This window comes from Nyctereutes procyonoides, unplaced genomic scaffold (assembly GCF_905146905.1).
Source record: "Nyctereutes procyonoides isolate TBG_1078 unplaced genomic scaffold, NYPRO_anot_genome, whole genome shotgun sequence".
Classification (NCBI taxonomy): Eukaryota; Metazoa; Chordata; class Mammalia; order Carnivora; family Canidae; genus Nyctereutes; species Nyctereutes procyonoides.
Window position 1 is genome coordinate 5,798,367 of NW_026575160.1, and position 13,276 is coordinate 5,811,642.

Consider the following 13,276-nt stretch of genomic DNA (forward strand, 5'->3'; position numbering starts at 1 on the left):
AAGGAAGTCTAACCTGGGAATACCCGGCAATGCTGGAAGGACCCAGCTACTTCGGTCAGGAAATGCTACCTCAGAATGAATCAAAAGGTCCAATGACATCACTAGGGTTCTGAGCACCACCACCAGCCTCTGTGACAGATACTTGACTTTACATGGTAGGCTTTGCCATAAAGTTCTGACTCTGCCAGCAGTAACAGTGCTATTTGGAGCATGTCGCTTAACCTCTTGGTACTACAATGCCCTCATTTTTAAATGAGTCATAAGGTAACTATCATTTTTTGAGGCCCTCCTCTGTGCCATCCACTGTTTAATATCTGTTTTCCCAGCCAGATTAGAAATCCCATGAGGGCAAAGAGAGTATTTCTCTTGCTCACTATTGAATTTCCATCATCTAACACAGGTCTGGCACATAGCAGAGGCTTAATAAAAAAAAAAAAAAAAAAAGCTTTTAACTGACCAAATTCCCAATGTCCTAACAACCTGCAAAGCAAGCATAATTCCTATTTTATAATTGAAGAACATGATGCTCAGAAAGTTTAAGTGACCTTCAAAAAGTCACAGAGCTGGTTAAACAGTAGCCTGTCCAGCCGCAGAGCCCGGTTTAGTCCCACAAGGCTGCAGCAGTGCAAACAGACCAGAGCACGTTCCAAGGCTAGTCCGGATCTATAATGCAATGGTTCCTCACAACTAGTGGGTGGCCAGTACCCATTAGCACAGGGGTGCCTGTTGCTGAAAGAACTCTTGCTAAATGAAATTCCTCAACAATTTTCACTACATCAAACCCTGTGGGCATGGGGGAGGGATAAGAAGAGGCTTTACTCCTCTATCCATGCCATGAGCTTTCTTGTTCCCCCACCAGCCCTCTCTCCTACCAGCCACCAGACACTTGCATGCAGCCCAAACAGAGAAACTGGGCTGTCTGCCGTGGCCTCGGCTATTCTTCACAGGCTCAAGGCACTAGATCCAATACTGAACAGAGGTAGAAAAAGAAAGAACATTGGAGGAAGAAAGAGCAGTAAATACAGAGGCAAAGGCAGCAGAGGGATGGGAGGGAGATAGAGAGAGAGAAATGAGGTAGGAAACATCAGACCATGCCAGCATCAAGACTCGTCTGGTAATAATAATGGTAATAATAATGATGATAACAACAAGAATATTTATTGAATATTTACTACATACTAGTACTTTGCTAGATGCTACTTTGCATGTGTTATTGTTCATTTACTCACTCACAAATATTTGAGAGACAAAAGTCCTGCCCTCCTGAAGCTGACAGTATGATAAGCTCGTAAAATATTTAGTTGGTTAGAAGGCAAGTGGCATATTGGCAAATTGAATTTAAATAAAACATTAAATAGATAATAATAAAAAAGAAAACAGAAAGCAAATGGCAAGGATGAAAATGAAGCAAGGGAGAAGAGTGGTGCTTGTCGGGTGGGAGGAAAGAGAAGTTGCTTTAGCTCAGTGTCCAGAAAAAGCTTGTTGAGAAGGGAACATTCGAGAAAAACTTCAAAGAGAACAGCATCCACTTTGCTCACTCTCGGGCATTTCTGGAACATTTTGAGTTCCCCCAAAGTATTTATTTTGTTTTTTGAGCCAGGCATGTCTTTTCTCACTTATTTTCTGTTCTCTTCTCTTCCCATATCTTGTCTATCATTTCTAGGCATTTGAGGCAGACAGGATTATCAAAGTGTGAGCTGCCTGCATCATTTTGGCGGTGGTCTTCTCTGTACCAAATATAAAAGGATGAAAGGCTTATCCAAGAAGAGCAAACCTACCTGAAATTTGAAAATCCTGTCCTGAAAAGGAAAGACCAGCGGGTGGTAGTATTCTTCTAGATTTCATCCTGCTGATGTTAAACAACTTAATACAGGGAGCTTCAGGACATGACAGGAAAAACAGAAGATACTGCATCAGAAAGTTAACCCTATTTCATTATGTCATTAAAAGATCATTTGAATCACCTTACTTGCACCTGGAATCCTGTTCAAATGGTTGGAAGGCCTTGCATAAAATTGTGGGCTGGTATCACATTAGCATAGTTTTGCCCCTTCTGCAAAAAAATCACAGACACTGCAGCCTGTCCTCACCAACAGGAACAGTTTGCACAGGGAAATCTGTGAGGACAGAGTGGGAAAGAAAGTTGAAACTGATTGACTTATGCTTCAGTTGATTTTATTACCAAGTTCACTACTCAGGGAGCTGAGGAGAGCCAGTTGGACAGACAAAGCTAGAGACCCTTGAAAACAGTAGGAATACATGGTAGGCTCACACCAAAAGCCAGAGCCTAAGACAAACAGAAAAAAAAAATATCAATTTACATATGTAAATATAAATATTCTACCATAAATTTATATGTGTATATAAGCACATTCATTCAGGCACAAGTAAGCCCTAAAACAAAATCCTTCTCTTTCAAGGGCATTCGAACTCATAAGTAAAAGAGTTGATAGAGCAATAACTGGAAAACTCAGCAAGGAAGTACTGCAAGAGGAAGCTTTTCATTGCCTTCCCACTGGCCGATATTGTCAGAAGTGAGCCCACACAACTGTACTCTTTTATTCAAGGACAGAAGGGGCGAAGCTGGCTCAGACCAGCTCTCGAGAGCGGATTGTACACATCTCTTCCCAACCCCACATTCAGCGGTGTCAGGGTGGTAGCTTCACATAGGCCATGAGGAGAGTATTTACACTATGGAAATCATCAAATGCTACCAATCAGTGTCAGGGCATTGGCTTTTTTTTTTCCATGGAGAGCCTATTATTAAGCCTTCACCAGCACAGCACTATGGGAGGGAGAGGCTTTCTGGCTAAACTAGCTGATCTATGTTACCACTCAGAGGCAAGAAGGAGAGAAGTCATTTCTTCATGCATGAAAATATGCGAAAAGTATAAAATAAATATGTTGATGATAAAGGTGTTCTATGGAATGGAATGCCAAAATATTTTAAGGAAAGAGCATCCCATTCTGGTAAAGGAGATTCCAAAAATCTTTTAAACCAGGATTACCTTGATTTCGTTAAACAGAATGAGGATCAAGCAAGCCAGCTCTAGCAGCCTCCCAAAACAAATGGCTGGCTTAATTCTAAGACTTGCGTCATGAAGTCAAGGTCAATTTTTCAGTTTAAACTCAGTTTTAAAGTACGCTTTAATTCCTGAAGGTAGGAAAAGTGAAAAAAAAAAATGTATATGGGAAATCAGGTTAACCCAACAGTTTAGCCATATACATATCACTGCCTAGTTCGCCAATAAAACCCACAAACATTGCCTAATTAGCCTAACTCTTCTCTCTAATCAAAGATCAAAGCTTTTATCAAGACTGAAAGACTTAAACTGAACAAGGTGGAGCAACAGGACAAAAAAACCACAAGAAAACAAATGTCTGTTATCAAGTCTCCATGTTCCCAGCTTCGAAATTTGCCAGCTGGCAGAATTTTTGTAAGTCCTGCATATATATTAAACCTGACATCATTCACTCCAGAAATTGTAAACTTTCTAATCAGTAACTTGGAGCAGGAGGAGACATTTTGTTTATTTGCCTCCTTTATGCAGAACCTAAGAGGCCTTGCCTGCAGTCTCCCAGGCTCCTTCAACAAAATTTCTCTCCTGAACAGGATAGTAACAAACTGACACCAAGTAGGGAAAAGTGATAGTTCTTCACTGAGGTAGAGATTTCATTGGTGATATCTGCATTGGTCTCTTCTATAGGCGTGAATTTCCTTGAGTTGTCAGTCAACATGCATTATTACAATACAGAGTGATGGTTAAAAAGAAAGTTTCTGGAGCCAGCCAGATCTAGTTTTTTTCTGCTCTGCTACTTGCTGGCGTGGTGACTTTGGACCAGGTAGTTAGAGGAGGTATTTTTCCCCTTTGTATTAATGGGGATGATAATACCTAACCTTCATAGTCGCAGTTAAAATGAAATGAGAGACTGTATGTTAAGTGATTAATTCAGGGCGTGGCCCAGAACAAACCCTCCATGAATATCAGTTACTGGAACTCTCTTACTGCATCTCCTCTTAATCCTATCACCAGATTAACTGACACATGGATACTGAGCACTTACAGCTGCTACACCCACCTCTGCTACCCGGGCACACTTCTCCTAACTACTGTCTCGTCACTTGTTTATGTTCTCAGAACTGTAAATTCTAATCACACTGGTTATTTTAATCAAGTATGATCAATTAAATTTTATGTAAACCCATGAAATATGAGTGGAAAAAGAGAGTTGTGTAATAGTGCTATGAAAACTAAAATGCGGGCAGCCCGGGTGGCTCAGTAGTTTAGCACCACCTTCAGCCCAGGGCCTGATCCTGGAAACCCAAGGATCAAGTCCCACATTGGGCTTCCTGAATGGAGCCTGCTTCTCCCTCTGCCTGTGTCTCTACCTCTGTGTGTGTGTGTGTGTGTGTGTGCGTGTGTGTGTGTCTCATGAATAAATAAAATCTTTAAAAAAAAACTAAAATGGTAGCTTTCAAAATACTCAAAAGTGCATGCTACTAGAAAAAGTACTGCTAATATATAAGGTATGAATGAGTTGACTAGGAGTATTGGGGAATTTTTCTTTAATGCTTCAAAGACATATCCATAAGGTTGCTTCAAAAGTATCCCCAAATTATCCACCCACATAAAAATAAGTAACTAGAAATATACAATAGGGAAAAAGTCTCCTCAACAAATAGTATTGAGAAAACTGGACAGCTACATGCAAAAGAATGAAACTGGACCCCTTTCTTTCACCACACACAAAAATAAACTCAAAATGGATGAAAGACCTAAATGTGAGACCTGAAACTATAAAAATCCTAAGAGACTGGCATCTTCGACATCAGCCATAGCAACTTTTTTTTCAATGTCTCCTGAGGTAAGGGAAATCAAAAATAAACTATTGGAATTACATCAAAATAAAAAGTTTCTGCACAGCAAAGGAAACATCAACAAAACTAAAAGGCAACTTTCAGAATGGGAGAATTTACTACAAGTGACATATCTGATAAAAGGTTAGTACCCAAAATACACAAAGAACTGATACAATTCAATACCCCCCAAAACTCCAAATAATCCAATTTAAAAATGGGCAGAAGACATGAATGGGCATTTCTCCAAAGAAGACCTCCAAATGGCCAACAGATACATGAAAAGATGCTCAACATCACTCATTATTAGGGAAATGCAAATCAAAACAACAGTGAGATATCACTTCACGCCTCTCAGAATGGCTAAAATCAACAACACAAGAAACAACAAGTATGGGCAAGGATGTGGAGAAAAAGGAACCTTTTTGCACTGCTGGTGGGAATGTAAACTGATGTAGCCACTCTGGAAAACAGTATGGAGGTTCCTAAAAAAAATTGAAGAACTACCCTGTGACCCAGTAGTTGCACTACTGGATATTTACGTAAAAAATGCAAAAATAGGGATCCCTGGGTGGCCCAGCGGTTTAGCGCCTGCCTTTGGCCCAGGGCGCGATCCTGGAGACCCGGGATCGAATCCCACGTCGGGCTCCCGGTGCATGGAGCCTGCTTCTCCCTCTGCCTGTGTCTCTGCCTCTCTCTCTCTCTCTCTCTCTCTGTGACTATCATAAATTTAAAAAAAATGCAAAAATAGGGATCCCTGGGTGGCGCAGCGGTTTGGCGCCTGTCTTTGGCCCGGGGCGCCATCCTGGAGACCCGGGATCGAATCCCACGTCAGGCTCCCGGTGCATGGAGCCTGCTTCTCCCTCTGCCTGTGTCTCTGCCTCTCTCTCTCTCTCTCTCTCTCTGTGACTATCATAAATAAATAAAAATTTTAAAAAAAATTTAAAAAATGCAAAAATACTGGGATGCCTGATTAGCTTAGTTGATTAATTTTTTGCTTTCTGCTTAGGTTATGATTTCAGGGTTCTAGGAACCAGGCCTGTGTTGGGCTTCCTGCTGAGTGGGGAGTCTGCTTGTCCCTTTCCCTCTGCCTTTACCCCCTGCTCATTCTCTCTCTCTCATAAATAAAATCTTTTAAAAATAATAAAATAAGTTTATAAAAATATAAGAACAGTAATTCAAAGGGATACTTGTACCCCTGTGTTTATTGCAGCCTTATTTACAAAAGCCAGTCCAGGTGCCGATCAATAGATGAATAGATAAAGAAGATATAGTATAAACAATGGAATATTATTCAGCCATAAAAAAGAATGAAATCTTGCCATTTGCAATGACATGTATGGAGCTAGAAAGTATAATGCTAAGTAAAATAAGTCACTCAAGAGAAAAACAACGATCTCACTCATATATGGAATTTAAGAAACAAAACAAATGAGCAAAGGAAAAAATAGGAAGAGACAGACAGAGAGAGAGAGAGAGAGAGGCAAACCAAGACCCACACTCTTAACTCTAGAAAATAAACTAATAATTACCAGAGGGGAGGTGGGAGAGGGGGCAGATTAAATAGGTGATGAGGATTAAGGAGTATATTTATTATGATAAAAAGATAATAAGATAAAATAAGTATCACTAAATTATCCCTCCACTTATAAATGAATAACTAGAAATAGTAGAGGCTACACTGAATGTGTGTATGTGTGCATGCATACACAGGTTGAATAAATTAATAAGGTGGAAGAATTTGATCAAGGTTTAGGGGAGAGGAACTAATGAGCAAAAGGAGGAGACATGGTGTAACTCTCTTCCATGCTCTAGTTCAAGGTCTTTAGGCAAGCCACATAGCCTAAAACGGGGATAAAAAACAAGCTTAAAAGGCATGTATTTAAATCAGAATCTTTTAGGGATCTTTCTCATTCAATGACTCTTGGTAGCATAGATTTTCAGAAAAAGAAATGATGAGTGTAAAAAAAAAAAAGAGAGAAGCTTGGTGTCCTATGCAGATAAACTACTGATCAGATAACGGATATTCACAATAAGCTCCTTGATTTGCTGATATGAATGCAACAAACACCCAGAGGATGCTGGTCCCTGAGCGGGAATGAATAGGACAAGGCCAGAGCTCTGACTTAAACCTGCTATGGGGTCACAACATGGCCACGCTGCCTCACCTGTCTTGCACTTCCCATGCCATTATGGTGAATTTAAGCAGCTCAAAATGATCTAGACTTTTTATTCTGATCTAATTTACATATATATGTGTGTATATATATATATATATATATATATATATTAAAAACATGTTCAGCAAAAGCATTTATAATCTCATCGTAAGCCAACAAATCCCAGATATGGTAGCAAGATTTGGCAGATTTCTTCTCTGGGCAATCAAAAATTAAAGTTAAAAATTTGTGAAAGTCGCCCTAAGAGCCCACCTTTTTCTGTCTTTACATCAGTAGAATTAACAGAAAGGAGAGAGGATTTTTCCAATGTTAGGTTACTGCCATTTGGTAGAGATTATCGTCTGGGCCCATTAACCAAAGCCTCAAGGCACTGGGCAACCTGCCAAAAGAATGAGATGCAATGCATTAAGATCAATTTGTTAATTTTTAATGAGGCTTCAAAATGCCCTAGTAAGTTACTTAATCATTTTAAGCATGTATTGTTGCTTCTTCACTATTCCTACCTCCTGTGCATGGAAAAGCTAACTTACTTTTAATCATTTCCATTCTTCCTTTCATCCCCTTGAAGGGTACAATAATTCCCTGCTATTACCATCACTAACCAAAGCCGCCCATAAAACTGAAGATCAAATATACTGAAAGAGCATTAAATAGCATGGCAGGATTTTCAAAGCAACTGGATTCTTTGACTCTGTTTACAAAAAAAAAAAAAGTTAATTCACAGTTTTAACATAGGGAGTTAATACATGTCTTCCTCTTTGGAAGTAATGCTTTAAGTTGTACAGAATGTTGCACACTATAATAGTTCCAATGAGTTAGATTATATTACAGAACTTTAATTAATTTTTTCTTAATCAACTAAATCTTAGAGTGAAGTTAAACATTTAACAAAATGAGGGGGAAAAGAGTTTTCAAGTAGCCTGTTGAAAAAGTGCTCTTAATCCATGAGGATACCAGTCCTTGGGTGATTTGTTCACTGGGTCGCCCCATGGCTTTGCCCAGGGCAGCCAGGCACATAAGAGGTGCTCGAAGGATAAAATTTTTTTAATAAATGCTTTAAAGGAGATTTATTCTTTCCTAACAGTTGAAAAGATACTCAGGAAGTATAATGGAGGTAGAAAACAGCACAGTTGAAGGCGATACCAAACCCACAACTACTGGAGATGAAACTACTAGGCACAAAACCACAGGTCTCCTGGAATAAAGGCAAGGCTTAGAGATCTGATGAGAGCAGACATGGCCTACAGAATAAGAGTCAGACTTGCTCTTGTTCATAGCAGCATCATCTTTCCAAGCAGAGAAATATGCATTCCTAGTAGAGAAAGGTCTGTAACTTAAAAGTGAGATGTAGTATTTTCATTAGCTATTGAATACTAAATATTGGAGAACAGAATCTCTTTCTAAAACTCAAAAAAAAGGAAGGGGAAAAAACCCTAAAATTAGACCTATTTCCATGGTAGTAAACTAAAGATTTATAAAAGCATTTTCACTGGGATCCCTGGGTGGCGCAGCGGTTTGGCGCCTGCCTTTGGCCCAGGGCGTGATCCTGGAGACCCGGGATCGAATCCCACGTCGGGCTACTGGTACATGGAGCCTGCTTCTCCCTCTGCCTATGTCTCTGCCTCTCTCTCTCTCTCTCTCTCTCTCTCTCTCTCTGTGTGTGTGTGACTATCATAAATAAGTAAAAATTTAAAAAGAAAAAAAAGCATTTTCACCAAAAAAAAAGTCATTTTAGGGAGCAATGTGGGGTTTGTGACAATAGTCCTCAAAATCCTCCCTGCTAGGATGTGAGCTCATAAAGGCAGACTCAGCACCTATCCATTTGCTTGTTTTCTTAGCACCTAGATTGATAGAATAAGCAGTGGAATTATATCAGTAGAAGTGGATTCAAATCACAGCACTACCTCTTTCCAAATATACAATGAATGTCTGAGCCTCAGTTTCCTCTCAATAAAAATAAAACAATCCTTCCTTCACGGGGTGTTGTGATGACTCAGGCCCAGGAACCTGCAGTCCATACAAGCAGGTGAAATGATTCTCACCCAGATTGTCTACATAGATACTATGTAGACAGAAACACTGCCTTTATCCCAAACTTCTTGTCCAAATGAGGAAACTAAGCCCCAGGTAGGATGAAATGACTTACTAAAAGACCTTCAATTACTTTACTAAAAGCCTTGGGAGTGGGGGTAGGGTTTACAGAGAGCAGAAGGACGAGTGCCAATGGCAGGCAAACAGAAGCATTCTTTTTGTTTCCTATAGATACTGTAGTCAGATTTTCATAGAATCAACATACCACTGCACTTACTAATCTATACATATGATTATTTTTAAGTAAATTTTAGCACTGGAATTGCTAGATCACAGAATATTCATTTTTTAAGGCTTTTTGATGCATGTTTACCAAAATTTTATTCTACAAGACTTATACCAATTTATTCTCCCACCAGCAGAGTAAGAGAGATGGGGGGGTTCACCTCCACATTCTACCAAACAATGGCCTAGGACATAATAGAGTGCTATCTGGAACTCCACCTAGACCTTCAGGGTTCTGCAGTTTTGGAATGTTTTTTTTAGGCACAGCACTTTGCATTTGCAATTGCATCTTGAGCTAACCATATATTTTTTTGTCAGTTGGTCATATCTTTAATCCTTGCCTTTGATTTGGGCTGAAACTAGATTACTTCATAAAAATTGTGGTTTCATATAAGATGAAACCACCAAATCTTGTTTCCATGAGGAGCAAATTTAAAATGTTGATGTGGATGATGAGCCTTAGTTAGTTTCACCACTTGAGCCAGAAGAGAGCCCAAATTCAACATAAAAAGCAATGGAAATGGGAAAATAACCAATTCTAAAGGCTAAATTGAATGAGTCAAATACCAGAATTTAGCCATTTTACATATTTATACCCAATGCTTGCCAAAGAGGGAAATGTTGTGTTTATTCAGTCTGCTGTGATTTTTTTTCCAATATCCATCACCCAAAATACAGCAATTCAGCATTTTCTGCAATTTCTATGTATAGGACTTTATATAGAATCATCTAAATCACTGTTACTCAACATCTGACATACACACAAATCACCTAGTTATCTAGTTAAAATATAAACACTGATTCAATATGTCTGGGGTGGGGCCTGACATTGTGCATTTCCAACAAAGCTCTAGGCCATGCTGATGTTGCTGGTCCCTGGATCATACCCTGAGTAGCAAGAATTGACACTAAATGTCCTAAGGAAATATGAAAGACATCATCCACTTATCTCTTAAGCCAATGGTAGTCGACAATAGTATCACAGTGCACTAGTATGACTCTATCCATGAAAAGGAAAGTGATACTATAAGAAGAAGCACCTGGCCTTGAAACAACCCATGTGAACCATAGCCAGTATTATCAATAACTCCACAATTAGTTACTGTTGAAGTTACGTTCCCCATAAGAACTTGTGAATGGGTGTATGGGGGCATGAAAAAAAAAGTAAGAATCAGTGCCGTATTTGTCTGCTGCAACATGAGAAATCTACTCATCTCTGCAGCCCTCAAGTCCAGTCCAGAAGGCAAGCCCAACAAGTTTGTATAAACACACATCAGCAGAGCCAGCCACCATTTAAGTGGGATGGGGCACAAGACGAGATTGTGGATATTTTAACCATACCCTCCTCCATATTGACATTTATGTACAAAATAGAGGGTACCTGGCTTTTTAAGCATCACAGGGATATGTGGTCAGAAAGAAGCAATTTTCTAGTTAATGCTATAGATAACTTAGACATCCAAAGTGAGTTTAAATGAACAGTTCTAGAACTATTTTCAATGATCCAAGGAGTAACATTATACTCCCAAAACAAAATGAATTTTTAAAATAGATACATTTCAATCAGGTTTTAGAAGAAAAGAGGGTGTCACAAAAATGCCACAAGAAATGACAACAATTTTTTAAAAACATTTTTATAGGTATAGTTATTCAGTAACTTCCCAGAAGCATTGAATATTAACTAGATTATAGACATAAACAGGCCAAGTGACATTGACTATTTCTACACAGTTTCACTGAAGGATTCAATTTGCAAAGTGACATTAAATTTTACCTACGCAAGGACAAAGTTCTATTTCCAATAATAAAAAAAAATCTTGAAGCAGTAAATTTTACTAGATAACTTATAATAATCAGATATAGTATATTTTCAAAGTAATATTTATAAAAGGTGTATCTTACCTTATACATGAGCTATGAACACTGTAATTAAGAGAATGACCACAGACAGCCCATGTTGCTATCATATGGTTGTATTTGAGAACAGTTCCTTATCTCAAGGTTTGACCTCAGATAGACTCCTTTCCAAAGTGCCCCTCTAGAGTTCCTTTCTGAGCCTGCTGCATATTTTTTGGATTTCTTTAATGGAATGGAATCCTTTGAGAATGGTTTGCAATTTTGAAAATAGCCAAAAGTCATTTGAAACCAAGGATAATGAACAAGGCAAGACAACAAATACTGTTTGGAGAAAACAAAAGTAACTGGGACTGCTTTTCTTTTGTGGCCAATAAATGGGTTCTGAGGACGTTGCAAAGCTGGAATCCAGAAATGTTTGGAGCCACAGAAATGTCATTCGAATAGCATCACATTGTGATGACTTGGAAAGTGAACACACAGTTAAAGGTTATTTTGTTGAAAATTGGCTCACTGTTCATAACGTGGTGTCAACACATCCACGGGGGTCCATAGATGAGTTTCAGTGGGTCATGAAATTCCTGCAATCGCATGTAAAATGTGATGTATATGTGCCTGTGTGCTTTTTTTTTTTTATCAGAGGGAAGAACTTCATGCTCTTAACAGATCTTCAAAGATTTTCCTAACTGGCAAAATGATACATTGGGATGACAGACAGATGTGTGGGCTCAGGCTATCTCCTTACCTTGAACAAGTTATTTACTCTGTCTCAGCCTCAGTTTACTCCCCTGTAAAATGGTGATAATACCAACCAGAATGATTGTCATGGAAATTAAAGTAGCACAGTGTGAGACACACAATAATAACCTAAAAAATGGTCATCTTATTGATACGTAATTATATAGCAATAATGTGACGATTTCTCAAGTGTCCTGATACTAAAGAATGGCCTTGACTCTATTTGTGCCATTTCTTCCTTCTCTCAGGGCTCAGAGGAAGATGGTATCATTTTCCACACTAAGCTCCCAATCTTTCCATATCGTTCCCGTCAACTCTCTTCTTGCATTTTATTCCCTGTTGCTTCCTCTAGCACCTTGCATTTCCCTGCCTCCACTGCTGTCCTCTCTCCATTCCAACTTGCCATTTTCACAAAACCCTCTCTTAATCTTCTAGCTATAATTTTACACATCTTTTTCCTTTTCCTCTTTCTTTTTGACTTGTGGTCTGCTCCAGTGGTCCCAGTTCTTAACACTCGAATAGCTGAATATTACTACTGCACATGAATGAAAATGAGCTCATCAAAGTCACCAGTTACATCCCCAGGAGCTGACTTCTGTGGCAACAGCAAGTTGTGAAAAGATGATGGTGAGCTGCTGGAATAAGATTCAATGGACATTGTCCTGGATGCAGAGACAGAGATCTATTACGGATCTCCCTGAAAAATATTCTCAACTCCCCGGTTTTATTTGTGGAATCAAAACCAACTCTTATCTTAATTACTTAACTAGTGTGATTTTTTTTGCCAATTATACAGCATTACATGCACACCAGAAATGAACAAATATCCAGAAAGAGATGGCTTCAAACAGCTTTAAATGACTTCACACTGCCTTTTCTCAGTCCTCGGCCTCTGTGATCTCTCATGGCATTTGGTGACATCAGCTACCTGTTTACTTCCATAATATTATTATCTCCCCTGTCTTCTGGATACATCCACTTGAATACAGTATCAACTAAGATTCACAATTTCAATAGCTAAATTTTGTTCCCCCCCAAATTGGTTCTTCCATCCCACCTTCTTGGGTTTTCTTTTTGTGTCAGTGTTACTACCCATCAAGTTCCCTACTATAAAAACAATCTGACCCTAGGGAGGAGTTGCACATCATAGAAGAGACATTCCAATAAGGAGTGACCAGCAGCACATCCCTGCCCCTAGTTGTCCCAAAGCACTTCATCCTCTCTCTTCAGCTTAATCCAGAATTGGCCCAGAGAAGTGACATTCCTGGTACATGGAATTGCAATCTCCTTTTTGGGGGATTGAGTCTTGCCCTGAAGATTACCCAGGTAT